Source organism: Ischnura elegans, chromosome 11 (assembly GCF_921293095.1).
Source record: "Ischnura elegans chromosome 11, ioIscEleg1.1, whole genome shotgun sequence".
In the NCBI taxonomy this organism is placed as follows: Eukaryota; Metazoa; Arthropoda; class Insecta; order Odonata; family Coenagrionidae; genus Ischnura; species Ischnura elegans.
The window spans coordinates 45515695-45532834 of NC_060256.1; positions in this window are offsets into that span (position 1 = coordinate 45515695).

The following is a 17140-nucleotide window of genomic DNA, read 5'->3' on the forward strand; positions in this document are numbered from 1 at the left end:
AAACTGTATCTACTGTCTGTGCAATCCCTAATTTATGTGTTACCTACACATAAAATTTTCACTTTCGTATGTTATTAAAAGTTTTTGTGTGTTTCTAGACCATAAACGTGTTTTTCTTGTGTCCCACCATATTCCCCTAACCTCAACGAAGAACGGAGGTTTAGCAGAGGTTTGCGTTGTTAATAACAATTCCGTTAATTTTAGTGGTATAAGCAATTTGTTTTCGCAAACTGCTAATAATAGATTGGCTTCTTTAAATCAAAATTTCAAGTTGCAGGAACGAAAACTACGGGAATGCCAAGCGCTCAAAGTTGGGCAACTTGATTTTACGCGCAAAAAAACGGGTCCTTTTTTGAGAAAAAATTAAGTACAGGGAATACGATTGAGCCGAAGATTTTTAAAAGTATATGATATAACGTAGAAATAAATTCTATTTCGTATGCTTTTTGTTGCATTGAAATTGATTACTTCGTTTAGACGCCAGAACTCCTCAAACTCGGGTATCTTGCTTTTTTTACGGACAGTATACGTTGTTTCCAGTGATTTTCGATTATGCGAGCTCCCCTCTACAGTGGCGCTGCGAGGGGGGGATAAACCCCCCCCCCAGAGCTCAGAAATTTTTTTAAGTTTAATCCATTTTACTTACTTGGATCAGTATTACATATAGAATAGTGCTAGGATGTATCAAATATCCCTTAGAAAGCCGTAAAACTCGCCATTTTGAAGCATAATTCTTTATTTTTTCTGGAGGAAGGCCCCCGCAACTCCTGCTTACCCTGGTGGGTATGCAATACCCCCACACCCGTAAGTATTAGTTACCTTAAAACCCCCCCTCGCCTTAATTCCTAGCTGCGCCCCTGCCCCTCTGCACCATTGTTTCGGATAATCAACTCTCTACGGTATGCATCCCAAGGCATACTCGGACTTGGGCTTCAAAGAATTAAAAGTACTTCGCCTCATACGTTTTAGTTCGACGGTTTATCTGAGTGGTGGAATTCGTTTCTGGTCGCCAACACGAAGAGAAGTCGAGGGGGAGAGAGGTTCGAGAAAGTGTTGGCTTGGCCGACGAGGCGCCGCGCGGCTTAAATGTTCCGCCACGCGGACGTGAGATATTCGGGAAAGAGATTCAAGGGCATCGCCCGTCCTCGATAGTGACATTCGAACGGACCTAATCGTCCCTCCTGCCTGGATTTTCTCTCGAGGCAGGAGACGATGCCAGGAAGAGGTGGCGGTTTTTTTATGAGTGAACCTCTCGCGTGTTTTTCATCCGGGTCAAGAGTTCAGGTACCGGCGTCATTGTCGCGACGTTTCGAAGGATAACGACGGCAAGCTGCGCGATTCGTTAAAAAAAACTGCTACGGGCGTACAGGAGGCATTACACAGATGTTAAACGAATTTGGGTGGAAGCCGCTAGAGACTCGGAGTCTGCGCGTTTAGGTTGCTTGAGCAATCGATTATAGATAAACAGGCGACTTTCTGGAAACCAGTGGGTGTATTCGTCATAGTACCCAGCCTTTCATTCGGGGACTCTGAATAACAGGGAACGTGTCTGTAAAGTACAGGGAGGTACATTTCTTGTGGAGACAGGCTGTCCAGCCGCCGGGAAAATCTGGAATTGTGCGTGAATTTTTTGTCCCTGGAATCATGCATTAATTGCCGCTCCAATCTGGAATTTCAAAATCTTGTATTTAAAATTTATTTCGCATAAAATTGTGCCACTTCAACGCCAATTTTTTGGCCTAAAATTTTTTTGTCAAAATTTTAAGTGCAGTAGCTTAGTAGAATTTTTACTCCCGCATCCAAACGCGGAATGTCAGACAAGACAACATAATCGAAATTTCTAGTACTTTAGACTCAAGTAAGATTGAAAAAAAGGAAGAATGTAATTCCAGATGACGTCAACATCTATTTAGGAGGTCGACGCAGCTTCTTGAATTGAATTGAAATAATTTAAAGTTTACATACAAAGTATGTATTTTGTAGGATTTTGCATAAATTTTTTTTTCACTTTGACTGGCTGGACACACGGGAAGGTCATCCAGCCATCCCCATGTGTATGCTGTGGATGGTATTAAAGTAATTGCGACAGATGAAATAATGTATCGGGGAGTTACGATAACTTCGATCCTATAATGGTGATCACTCATAAGAAATATTTATGGCAGGCCCTTAATTACTTAGGATTCGTCTAGCGTTCTGTGGAAAGATTTTCGGGTGAGAAGGTAAAAGAGAGGTGGTATTACACAACCGTGCGGCCACACGTTGAATATTCAGGGAGCATGGGATCCGGTGCAGGAAGACTTAATCCGTGAACTTAATAAAAATGCAAAGGAGGGCTGCGCGATTCGTCAAAAACTACAGGCGTGCAAAAAAAAAAGCGTTGCACTGATGTTTAACGAATTAGGCTGGGAGCCGTTAGAGCCTCATAGGCTGTGCGCTTAGATAGGCGCTGTGCGCTTATGGGCATAGATTGCTTGAGCAATTAGGAATAGATATTCTTAAGGGCGATGTGGAGAACATCTTATTGGAACCTTACTATGTTTCCAGGTCCGTGAGAAACGATAAATTAAGAGAGGTATTTCTCCGAACGAATAGGTATGGAAATTTGTTTTTCCCTCGACAAATGAAGGAGTTTAATAAATGATGGGCGTAATTTCGTTAAAGCTTTTACTATTTATGTGTAAATGGCTGGTTTCCTAGCAACACCCGCCACATGCCGATTGAGGCTACTTGCGGAGTAGTATGTAGATTTATGGCGTAATGGTGGACTACTACAGCAGTCAACTCCAACGTGCAAACGAGGGTTTCCGTCGAGATAAGTTGGCCCTGTTTTACTTTCATTGTCACCATCAATTGAATTTGCGTCGCATCTGGGTAAAGTTTCTCGACTTCAAAAAGAGAGAAAATAATTTTCATTTGATAGAGACAATCAGTGAGGTGTAATTAATACTTTCTCTCATACATTCCCTGAATTAAATTGAATTAAAAAGCTATCCTGATACAAGCCTTACACCACCCGCCTCACGAGTATTGAGGCGGCTTGCGAGGTAGGTGTACATAATTTTTGCGGAAGCTGATTCCGGGATGAAATCGAAATTTCACTCCGATACGCGCTGAGGTTTGGACCGGAGGTGTGCACTGCCGGCAACGTACACTAGTCCGCAGAGCGGTGCCGAATCCGCTGAAAATAATATCGGAAATCTACCAGAATAGTGGAATGGACACTCGATATGTATTTTAATGTTGCCCAAGCTGTCAGTCAGGAAATCATCTTTCATTTTCATCGATAATGTCGGACTCCCAAATTTAAACTTGTCCATACCGAATCAGCTGATAATAAGATCTGGGATCTCCCAGAATACTAGAATGGATGCTCCTTATGTAATAGTAATTACCCACTATCCCTTCGGGAAATTATCTCTTATTATATCAATTCTTTCGGACCTGGAAATTTAGTGTGGCTCTAAAGGCCTAACTACACGATAAATTAACCCGTACGAGTTCATATTTGAATGCATAAAGAATTTTGATGGAACGAAACATTTACGAATGTATGAGCCGAATTAGAAAAAAAATTCTGTTCATGAGTTTGTACAATTTGGGTGGTTACACTGTGTATTTATGCGTCCCTTATCCCGTTCAAGCATTTATAATTTAACTCGTCCGTGCTAATGTACCATGCAGGCAGATCTTAAGGCCGTAACCTATTCCTTCGAAAGGAGTCATTTTTTGCTTATATTAAATTAGAAATGTATGTTTCTCTGTCGCATCTGATCTACAGTTTACAAAAAATACCTTTGCCTCGTTTGGCCCTATACGAAAAAGCTCCTGTTGCTAAGGCCGTTTTACACGGGGCACGGAATTGCTCAGGTTAGAACTGCATTAATTTCTAAAATGGCGTGGAATTGCGCGAATGCATGAACGAAATTAGAACAGGGGCTATTTTGCCGTCTCGCATTCTCGCATGTGTTCTAGCAATTCACCGCTTTACACGACGCAATTTTGATTGCGCCTTCGCCCGTACGTCAGAATGCGCAATTCCATGTACCGTGTAAAACGGCCTTTAAACTGTTCTATTCGGCTGAATACTCAAGTGAAGTCGATCCAAAATCAGTTTAGAACTCCTAGAGCAAATCTGTATCACAAAGAGTTTGCTGATATTTACTTTTATAAAAAGCAATGCTAATGTAATGTATTCACATTTTTTTATCCCAAAGGTTCGTTTGGATGAGGGAGGGTCGAGCTCACCCCAAACTAAGCTACAGGCATGAGAATATCACACGCTCAGGGTAGAACGGCCAGTTCCTTTCTCTGGGCCGCTTCACAATCCGAGGATTTTCTTTGGGAGTATCCGATGGCCTCACCAAGGATTTTTAAGCCGGAACCCTATGGTCAGCTGGCAAGTGCTCTGCCCAGTGGGCATCCACGCTTCCTAAATGATATAAATATAAAAAGAACTTTGTGTGAAATTTTCAAAAACTTCTAAACCATTTTCACGGGCCTTTAGTATTTTTCTGCGCTCGGACGACTTTCTCGGGATCTCTTCCAATGTATCTACTGCTCAGTTCAATTTTCACTAATGGGAAGCAATCGAGACGTATACTCGCAGCTCACGAAGAATTTTTTCTAGAAGTTTTTTCAAGTGTAACCTTTGAATGAGCTTGCATCTCCGTAGTTCACCCAACTAAGCGGGTTAAGCTGAAATCAATTAATTACTGGGCCCGCAGATCGTATCGGTATTCTCGAAGAACACTTCAGAGAAAACAACAACAACGAATCTTTGTAATCGGGAGTTAATATGTGATGTTTCGTCTAGTTTGCCTCATTTTATATCATCACGATCACCTGATCTTACCTAGATGGAACCAAAGACTGAATGGCGTTTAATGTAACATCAATATTGATCGATATTTTACCATCAAAAGCTACATTCATTTACATACATCCCACTGAACTATAGGCGATGGAATGTAGATCCTCCTCCCCAGGTTAAGCTAAGAAATTAGATTGGATTGTAAAGTCATCTTGAAAAGGTTCTAAAATTGCGATTCATTTCAGTGAATGCAAAATTACTCTACTTTGAAATTTTTTCTCAATTAATATGATTCGGATGAGGTTGATAAGATAAATTACCGGGTACAGAAGGACATTTTCCACCTCAAAATGCACTATTCTTTCAATCGAATTTCAATTATCTTTTCTATTTATAATTAATGGGAGTCAGGTATGTTTGTTGGGCTTGGAAGAGCCTTAGCCTGGCTTCAATTGGTCCAGTGAACGCTGCAGAGCAACCAGCATTCAATTTTGAGTGCAGTGATACCTCCATGTTTACGACACATAACTATCAAAGTACTCTGTTTCTCTTATCGCTCGATATTCAGCTATCGTAAGATTATACAGGGTGTTTCCGGAGGGATCTGCAATACTTAAGGAGGTGGTGAGGGAAGTAAGTTTAAGCATTTTTATCATAAAAATGGGGCCGTAAGTCCTTAGTTACTAAGCTTTGGCAACGCAAACCTTTTACAGAATGCACATGAAAACGCTGAATAGCGTAATGTGCAGTGATGGAAGAGATCTGAAGCTTGTGCTGATTGTGCTCGAGATATGTTTCGTAAATTTTATGTAATCCATAAATAGAATGTTTGCTTATTTTTACAATGGACTCCGATTAATCGTAGATATTTGAAATACCGAGGTGGTTAGCTACAACAATGGAAGCTTGGCACAGAGGAGGAACTCAAGATGAATGAATTCACGGTATTATTCGGGTCGGTTCACCGCATTGACTGCATCACGATCTCCGGCAGGCAAAGCATTCCAAATCATGAGTTGTCCACAGCATCCGGCAACTGGTCAAATCCGTGGCCAATCGGAGCGCTTGGCTCAAAGTTTTTGTAGTTTAGTAATGATGCGTTGTCGATCTAAACATCATGGGTAAATTTGGTTCCTACTGGTATCAGCTATCCACAATTAAATTTTTGCACAATTTTTTCCACCCTATATAATAACTTTTTCGTAAATAATAAAGGTATCATTTTCGTGAGAATGAAGGGAGCCAGGGAGCTTATTTCTCTGGCCATCAGTCTATGACGCATAATTTGAAGAGCACATTTTGAAATGTTCGTGAAAATGACACACATTTCATTTCTAGCACTAACCACCTGAAAGTGGATCGCGAAATGCCGCGAGGGAACGAGGAGGTGGTGTATATTTCGGTTCAGAGCAGAAACAACGTGCTCGCAACCTTTTAATGACCGTTTTGCTCCGGCACGTTGGCCGGTTCGTTAAAGTTACACTTCGTCTCTCACGCAACAGCAAGAAAACGCATTTGGAGGCGAAATGTCAGCTCACTGAGCCCCACCCTACCTACCTCTTCCCGCCGAAGCGAGCTGTGTTGAGATCCTGGATGAAGAGATAACTTAGCCATTCCCGAAACAAGCTTATTTCATTAACCGTGAGATCCGAGGAGAGAAAAAAGGAACAGTTTCTTAATGTCCACATCTCACTGGACGAGTTTAGCTGGGAAGGGAACTTGAGGCAGCCGGATCGGATATCGTTGCTCATATCGAGTGCCCAATTTATCATTTGGAAAAATATGTTGACGAAATTCCTGGGCCCTGATACCAAACGTACAGCACTTGAAGTAAACGTTAATTAGCTTCTTCGAGTCTCGGTTTTCAAGAATTAAATGTAAACAATTTGTTCAACGTTTCGATATATTTTTATACCTTCTTAAGAGCCATACATGAATATGTTCACATTAATTTGTTACATGAAGGCATGAAAGGTTATATAATAAAAGGTTTTTGCCATAATAAAATAAATCAAGAAAAGAATTCAACTGTACAATGATTAAAAAGAAGAGACAAGAATTTTGACATATCTTTTTTGCAATGAGAGAATAAAAATTGAGGTCATGAGAAAGGAAAACAAAAATTTACTTGCAGTATAGTAATTAATTATCATTATCATTAACGACTATCCTAAGATTAGTTTGTTACAGTTTCCCATTTCGTTCTCCTATCCGCCGGCCGTATCATACTGAGGTATTTCTCCTCTTTTACATCCTTTTCAACCTGTCCTATGTAACTCATTCAGGGCCGTTCCTTGCCATTCTTCCCGTTCACCTGTCCTTGTACGATTATTTTCATCAGGCCATCCTGCCTCCTCATAATGTGGCCAACTACGTTCTATCGTCTTCTCCCTCTCTAGTGAAATTACATTTGAATCTTGGAGTGTAGGTCTTCCAATTGAAATGGAAGTTTTGCCCTTATTTCGGTTAATCCATCTTCTTTCAACCATCTTTTAATTTCGTTTAACCATCTTCAATACTTGAAATGAAAATTAGTGTACAATTTCATACATAAACATGGTAAATTGTTACAACAATGTTTTTTATTATAATACACTAATAAAGGAACATTCAGTTGTAAATTAACAAAAAAGATGACTCTAGAATGTTGGCATACCTTTTTGTAGTGCTTATTGATGTAAGTTAGCTAATGTAATTCATGGTTACCAGTAAATTTTGATTAATTATATAATATTAAATTTTTGTTTTTAATTTTATAAGTCTTATCATTAATTACACTATTTTTGGCTTTAAAAATATAAATAATTTTTATAATAATTGTTATTGTTTCAACCCAAACCGGAAGTCTCAAAGTTGGAGGACTTTTAGGTTCTTGACACTCTTTTATACTTTTAAAGGCTTATGAATAACTTTTCTTCATCCCAGCGCAGTTACAAGAGTCCCGATATCTTCTTTTATGCCTTTTTTTTCTTTGTATTCGATTGCAGCTGCATGTGAGTCATTAAGTGGTTCCTGCCCTCGTCCGTCATCTGTTTTTTTTTATATCTTGTTCTCAAACCGAGAGTCGTGTGTACATATAAATGGCGAGGCAACCCTTCCCATAGCCAATTTCTTCATCACGAGCGCTTCCATCGAGAGCACATCATCTGACCACATTCTCTTCTCCCACAATCCTCTTGATTGTGCGTCCATTTTTTTTCTAAACGCTAACCCGGCGCCATCTGTGGCGTTTCCCAACCGATACGAGCGCAACATTCCTAGCGAGTTTCGGATTCTAACCTCTTCTCATAGTCCGGCCCCTTGCATCTCCACCAAAACCGTGGAATCACTAATGAGCATTTGCATAACTTTAGGAGGAGCTCGAATAACTCAAAAAGAGGGCATGCCTAAGATAAAATGTGAACTTCCTCCTTCGGCACCATATCTTAGCGTCCATAAGGCTTGAATCACCTGATCATTCTGCACTCGCAGGATATTTGAGCCACAGTTTTCGATGATAAGGGAATGAATTCATCAGCGTTGTCATCATCATTGCACATATAGCGTATAAAATTACCGTGGAAGGTTGAAGGGCTTGCTGGATACGCCCTAGCCGTCGAGGATATCGACATCTACATGTGCAAGCCACCTACAGAGGTATTTCGTACCACCATGCGCGACACGATATCTTAAAGAGCGACACGGAAAACATAATATTAGAGCCCCACTATATTTCCAGTTCCGACGTAAGCGATAAATTAAGAGACATGTTTTTCCGAACGATTAATATGGGAATTCTTTTTTCCCCGAACCATAAAGGACTTTAATTAATGCTAGTCGTAATTTCCTTAGAGCACTTCTTTTTTATGTGTGAACGGCTGGTGTCTTAACACCCCCTGCCATACGCCTTTTAGGCGGCTTGCGGGGTATTATGTTAATATAGATTAACAGATCCTCTGAATATCTTTGGTTCTCTGAATCTTAATATATCAAATATTCCAATTACTGATTATTACGATAAATTTGGCATACATTAGAGCCGGCTCACTTGCCAACGAAAGGATTGCGATATTTTTACCCTCAAAGTGTAAAGTAGCCAGCTAGATTATGTAGATTTATACAGTATCCATGGGGATTAAATTTACATTCAAGAGAATGCACTATGCAACATGCAAGCTACATGTCACATAATCTATGGGCTCAACAGATTGGTGGAAGTTAGACATATTTAAGTAAATAAAAGATCGTAGCATTTTTCCACAACATTTTTTAATGCGCACTTTTATTTACTTAAAAATGAATCTATGGGATTAATCTATATCCTACGTATGAAGGCAATCTACCTATGAAGCTAAAGAATTCTCGTAGTTTTGGTACACTGTCGCTTGTCGTTTGTATCTCGCTAATACCGACGCCGGGTTCTCTCCAACCCTTCCTATCCTTCCTTCATGGTGCAAAAAAACGAAGTAAAACTAAAATCCTAACCTAAAAAAATTGACGGTCGCCGCCTCCAAATACCATACCAGTGAGCAGGTGCGCTGTTTGGCGTGAGAAATGAAATGCACTTAACCTCCGTACCGAAGGACGGCCTTCAGAGTCGTCAGCGAATTCTGCGGCCGGTGTTTTTCATGTCCAATCGATAATTGGCGCTATTTGTGATGGTGTCCGTGCATCTCACGCGAACGTCCAAGGGGAGAAACCAATTTATTCCACTCAAGAGTGTAGTCGATGTCTGTGGGTTTCGCAAGAAAAATATTTTCATCTTTAAATCAAATTGCTAAATAGAATTGGTATTGATATTTTCAGTTTATGTATTTTTCTTGACCTCATTTTTTAACGTTGATTAGTAGCTTACCTATAGTGTAAGTCTTTAAGAATCAAATGCAAATTTTTGCCAACGCTTAGGTATATTATATGCCTTCATCAGGGCTTTTTTGCTATGCATATAATTTTTTTGTACAAATTATTTTTTTTCTTAAAATCTTTATGAACAAATCATATTCAATGAAAAAACCTGATGAGGTATAATAATATACCGAAACGATTTCAAAAAAATTCTAAGACACATACTCTCCGATACATTAATCAACATTGATATTTTCTTGAAAATTCATTACAATTGGGTCTACTTAGTTAATTATTCAACTTTTAGAATTGAATTCCGGCTGCTTCCGAAAATATCATCTATCCTCGTGACGTCTTTTAATGCTTCAAATGATTATGCCTAAGGGCAATCTAGCTCATGTCTCAAATGCTTATTACATCGTGCTCAATTTACACCAACGTACTACCCCAGAGACAGACTAAATAGGAAAACAGCTGATTTTAAAAAAATCGAATAAAATCAAAATAAACTAAGAAAGTGCGCGCCTGAGATTTTCAACTATTGAGTCCCATCAAGCATATATTGAAGTCCTTAACTTTTGTTTCATATTTTAAATGATAAAATCCATTTCAGGTTTTCGAATTGATGTTTAAGGAATAAACTCTGAGTTCACTGGCCTCACTAGCATGGGTTATATTTTTTTTAATGTTTCGTCGTGCCCATTTTTACCCGTCTGTCTTAATTTAGCTGGCAGGGTCTTCCTTAACGAATGACTAATGAGGGTTGAAAAACTTTATGTTTACTTCTCAAGGCATTAAATTCATAATTTATCCACAAATCTAATGTAAACTTTCACTAGTTAGCAGTGAGTTCCGGCAGTGGTTAGTAGCGTCACTAAATGAGGAAGATAACGACCGTTTGTTTTAGCGCAATACGTTTTACGCGCAGTACTTAATAAATGTTTCAGCAAAACTTTAAACATGGAGTTTTAATGTTTCAAATATTTTTTTGACCTTGTTTCCAAAAACGTTTCCAATTACCGGTGCTCAATCTTACGACCATCCGAAGATACGACCAAATTATTTTGAAAAATAAATTTGAAGCAATCCACCGCCAGGTTGTGTGGCACACCAGGCATGCAGCACTCATTCTAGCCTTAATCGAAAACGCATTCAATTGCCGAACACAGGACAACAATTCGCGGTCAGACCAGAAACCAGGGGAGTGCGAAGAACAAAAACATGCTACCATGGAAATAAAACTACCTAGTTAGTATTGAAAACGAAAATTTAGCGTCGTAAGTGATTGCTGCATAAGCTATAACATGCCAAGGAATTAATGCAGATAACTGGGTCACTCGCGGTGGGCTTAGATTTCTTGAACAATAGAGAATGGGTATCTTAAATATCGACACGTAGAACATATTTAGAGCCCCGCTGCATTTCCAGAAGCGATAAATTGAGAGAGATATTATACCGAACGAGTAGATGTGAGAATTCGTTTTTCCCTTGAACCATAAATTACTTTATTAAATGCTAATCGTAATTTTGTTTGAACTTTTCCGTTTAATATGCAAACGGCTGGGGTCCTGACACCCCCTGCCAGACGCCTTTTTAGGTGGCTTTCAGGCTTTAAGTGATTGATGTATAAGCTTTAACATGTCAAGGAATGTATGCGGATAATTGGGTCTATCGCGCTAGGCTTGGACTGCTTGAACATTAGAGAATAGATATCTTAAAGAGCGACACGGAGAACATCCTCATAGAGCCCCACCATATTTCCAGAAGCGATAAATGAAGACAGATATTTTACCGAACTGATATATATGAGAATTCGTTTTTCCCCCGAACAATAAAGGACTTTAATGAATGCTAATTGTAATTTCGCATTTCCTTTTTATGTCTAAAAGTCTGGTGTCCTATCACCCTCTGCTGCACATATTTTAGGCGGCTTGCGGGGTAGTATGTTGAGTAGATAACTAGCACATACTAATATAGTAAGTTACTAACCGTACTTTCAGATTATATTTAGCCTAGTCTGAGTCAAGCTACCCAAGAGCTTAACTATCGCAGGTACTGTGGTCTCTTATTGTACGCGAAAAAAATACCTGTACTCCACGTAAAGTCCCCGGAACAAATAATCATTTCGTACGGGAGAGGATCCAAAGAGAGGAAACCACTGGAAGCATCCCCGTTTCATGTGGCCTCTTTTGAATCACAGCAACCTCGAGTCGTATCGAGAGGGAAAGTGGGGATGGGGTTTTGAAGGAAGGTGGTGGAGATGGAGGGCTGCAAACACCCACGCCGCGTCACCTTGGGTTCATGTGTTATTACCTCCCGGGCACTTTTTTCGTCCAGATCTGGGTCACTCGCAAAACCTCTTCTCGCATTGCCCCCTCCATAAAGGGAAGGAGACGAGAGCCCCGCTCGCTCATCCACTCTCCTCCATCATCCTAAGGAAGACTCATCATTCGTCCTCATCTCTCTCTCTCTCTCTGCGGACCGCATCCAGTTAGTCACCCGAGCCTTGGTAATCCCTTACCGCCCTCCCCCGCACCGCATATCCGCTTACATAAGGAGTTTCCACAGCGACCGAGAGGATCCAATCACACGAAAGAATCACTTGACTCTCTGAACAATAGAGTGACTATATCCCATCCTAGAGTGAGGCCGAAACTGTTTCCTTCACGACCATCTTACAACCGAACCACAATAGGGTTGTTTCCTATTATTTTTTATTGCTTAAATCGAAAGATTATTACTCCTTGAGTACGTATTTCACGCTTTTTGATTTTTAAATGACGATAAATTTTTTTTCGCGATTAAATGAAAAGTGAAAATTTTCAAGCGCGCGAAAACGCGACGGCTAAGTATGAATGATGGGAAAATCATGTGTGACGTCGTTCTGGTTCCCGCTGTCGCCAAGTGAGGTGACCTTGGGGCAAGGCTTTGAGCGCTGATACGACGCAGGATGCTAGCAGGTAGCAGAGTACCCTGCTAGCTGGTAGCACTTGGCTTAAATAAGGATTATTGATACCTTATCAAACGAAGGAAACTTTCCGACCATAGGCAGTTTTAATAGGTGATTATTAAGACATGTGTCCCTGAGCTCTGTGCCTCATGCATGCAATGGTAATCTCAGACGATGTAAACTCCTATCTACTCGTATAGAAACTAGGTCCCTGTGACGTCACGAGGAGTGGAATCGCATGGGCGCCAATCTGGCCTTTTTCAAATGAGGTTAAAATTGACCCATTGCCATTCGTCTAAACTGGGATATCTAAAACCAAATAATTTGTATATTATAAATACGCTAATGGTGGGTAACGAATCCAATCAATGCCTTTCGTTTTCTTTGACGAAGGAAACTACCCTATTGTGGAAATCATGGGCGGATAATGGTCGCTGTTTATTTGGGTGGGATAATGAGGTCGCATTTTTATTATTCCATACATTTTATGACCGTATTAAGGGTCAAGATAAATTCCACCAATCCATACGTCTGTATTCCGCAAATGATCAGTAATGTTCCGACCGAGTGTGGGGACTGTGTGATGCATATTCCTGATATTTGCAATGTATGATACGTGTACGACATAGTGCGAAGTTGTGATTTTATAGTACTGCTATTCTACTGATAAAAATTTCACTTCAACTTTAGAGTGAAATTCAATTTTGATTTGGTCAGCTATGTCTATTATATACAGCTTATCGAATAGCTTCAACTTTTTTCCCAACAAACCAAGATGTTTTCTGCGTATGGGTACAATAACCAAATGCCTATTTAAGATCCGAGACACTACCTTTTGCCATTGGCAAACCAACAATATGCGAAGTTTGGACACTCAAACTCAAGAAAGTTTGGTTAGCGGTAATGTGCGGAATACGGTCAGTCGCGGTCATGGCAGCTTTAGGCACTGCGGAAAACGGACGTTCTTATCTACTGGGTCAGGTAAAATGTGCGGAGTATGGATGAGCTGAAATATGTACCATACTTCTTTTTTTAGTAGATTTCTCTGAATATTTAATGGAAATACTTAATTTAATCCAAGTATTTGTTGAAACTCAGTTTGAGTTGATTCAGTGAATGGCACTTTTCAAAACTCAATGACTTTGAGTTTTAAAAATTGCCATCATCCACTCTAAAGAATATGAGGAAGAAAATTCATTCCATCGTGATTTTTTATCATTACTTGCAGTGCCTTGGTTGTATTCAATAATGCGTCCGATGTCTAATGTGCGTAGACAAGATGATTTTATATATTTATCAAGTTTTTAAACATTGGTTGTTAAGCTGGTGAAACCTACGTTGGGGAGCCACTTTGAAATTACCATCTTTTTATTTTTTCGAGATAGTTCGGCCAGCCCAATGTCAACGCTTAAATCAACCTTATATCGTAGTGACTGCGCAAATTTATCTTCATCTCAGAAGATACTGAAGAATTTATGTGCGCCATGATGATATAGGTTGGGATACGAAATGATGAATAATTCATGGTTTAATGAGTCAATTTTTGCCGAAGTAGCGAAACCGAGGCGTAACGAATAGGCAGTGAGCCTTCTTAAGGAGTTTTTTTCGTATTCCATAGCGGAATATCCGAACGGAAAATTTGTAAAAAATTTCCGAAGCGGTGAATTTTGTGAGGAGAGGTCCTCGTTTTGTGGATATGGGAAACTCAGTGATAACATTTCGGTGATAGCAAACGAAGATTTTAACTTTCAGTTTTGTATAAACGAAATACATAGCTTCTCTAATGATATATATGATTTACCGTGCATATCATTTGACAGCAAATTGCCGGAGAGACAACCCGCAAGCCGTACACGAAGCGAATTTCTAGCCTGAATCTTTCCCTCTGACTACAATTTTGCCGCAGTGGAAAGGCCTGGTCGTTCCTGTGACCAACGCAGCTTCTCAGTCAGTTGTTTTCAATTTCTCTGGGCATGGTATTTCTTCAATCATTTAGGCGTATATAGTGAATGAATAGATATGTCGTATAATACGATTTTATTTATAATTTGTCATGCTGATGATACTTTTTTCTTTCACTGGCGACTGCAGTCTACTTATTGTAAAATCTGATCGATTCATTATGGATGTTGCCCCCAAAGTCAAGTCGGATCACAAATTTCACACGTGGTGAGCCCCCTTAAGAAGGTTTTTTCGTAATCCGTAGCGGGATTATCCGAACGAAAAATATGAAAAATTACCGAAGCAGTGAAATAGTATATGCGGCGAAGTCTTCGTTTCGTGGATATGGGAAACTCGCTGGCCACTCCTGCCCTACTGTTTGGTAATTTGGCGATGGAAATGGCTTTTTTTATTTTACCGTTCTGTGTGTTTGAGAATGATCATGGGAAAGGGAGCCTGAGATATTTTAAAGGCGAAATAAAAAGCGCCGAGGGCGGCGGATGCTGTTGCTTCATGTAGTTCAGACATCAGAGCGGGTATGGTTCGTTAAAATGCTATTTCAACGCCTGTGGGAAATAACAGGGAGTTGGGTGGTTCTCGTCATAATCACCTGGATCATTATAGCTGCTCTAGTCGTTTGCGATTACTGAATCCAGCTGCAATTCTAAATCTCAGCCCCCGCTCTATCAAAGACCTGGAAATCTAACTGTATCGGGAAGAACAATAGTTAAAATCATAGACTCAGTGGTAAATTATGCCTGCTTAGTGGTATTTATGTGGTATTAAGTCATACAGCTTGAGTGATACGAGTATGAAAAAATTATAAAATTATTTTATTCATGTATTTACATTAATGCACGCAGCTGATTACACTATTATCATGTGCACGTCCAGCCGAACCTTGTTGGTGTAGACTTACGTTATTATTTTCTATGTAGGTGTACTCGCTGTCAGAAAAAATCATTTCTCCATCACCAGTTTATTCCCTCATATTTTAGGGTTTACTTGGTTAACTTTTGGAATGCTAATTTCAGAGGCAGTGGATCCTCTGACCTTTTTATATGGTCGATTGCTGTGATATTTGTGATTAATAAATATCTTGTTTCCAAGTTGTGATGTCTGTGCTCCGACGACATTTTAGGAGCAATATCCGTAATTTATCCTTCAGATAATACAAAAGTTCGCTAAGCTACCTGAAGCTTTTTTTTTCCGTCAGAAATTTACAATCCAAAATGTTGACTAGAATGGCTCCTGATTTTCTTATCACCCCCAACACAGAACTACCAACATGAAAAATCTTTCTCTATTGTCGGATCACGATTGTGCAACAGTTTTCCATAGGATGTGAAAGATTCTGCCTCTTTGTCTGCTTTCAAGCAGAGATTTTTTTCTATTTATACAAACTAGAAAGTGTATAACTACCTTTTATACTTTTGATATTTTTATGTTATTTTTAACTGTTATGTATCCGCCTATGACTATAGTTTCTAATTACAAATTTTGTAATTTGTATATTATGACCCCTTTTGTGTACTATAACCGTAATATGTTCTTAACCTTTAAAGGACGGCTATAAATCCCAGATGTATCACTGCATGGCTGGGCATTTAAATGGCCTATGTTTTATATATGAGCAGCTCTCCAGTTAACTCTTGAGCGACAAAACTCATTATAAGCCGATTGTAAACAATGTGTCTCACAATCAGTGGTCCCTAAAGGGACTGCAAGGCCATTAACGAAAGCATTAGGTGGTCCCTTTAGGGACCGCAAGGACGATATAGGTTAATGGACAATGTCCAAAAACAGTAAATCATATTATTATTATTTATTTATTTATTTTCTTCACATCAGAGTTGCTGGTTTTAGGCGAGGTACGGGTATCACCAAGTACTCTCGTCCTTTTACTCTGTGTTGAAAATTTTTCTGACAATCCGACATCTATTTTAAATTGCTGCTTTTTGTATTGTAATGAACACGTGTTTCGGCTGTCCAATAGTTTTAAGACCTTGATGGATTGAATGAGGCACTACTCCTGTGGCAGAGATAATTATTGGTATTATGTGTACTTTATCTGATTTCCATAATCTCTTAATTTCATCTTTAAGTTTATCATACTTTTCCATCATGTTGGTGTAGGCTGTCGTGATGTAATGCGAATTAGGTACGGCAATTACGTTTACGTCAAGTACGTTTCATTGTGAATTTTATATTGAAAAAATCTTATGATTATTATTATTTTTCCTCCTTCTTGCTATCTTGCAAGGTTTGTTCACAGTGAACGGACCAGGTCAAGTTCAACTATATTTTGTTATAAGTTCAGTTGTTATTTTATTGAAAGGAACCGTTGGACAATATGACAGGTGTCCAGAATGACTGATTTTTGTATTTTTGGTAGAGTTTTCTCCAAGTTTAGCTTCTTTAGCTGGTGTAAAACTTCGCGCGGTGTGATTCCTGTTGTTGCTATCACTATTGGGCATATATCTACTCACTGCATCTTCCACAAGGCTTTGATCTCTGCTGCAAGTTCTGCATATTTATTAATTTTGGTGGAGTGTGCTTTCTGTACATTATGGTTTATTATTATTATATGATCGAAAGATGGCCCTACCGGG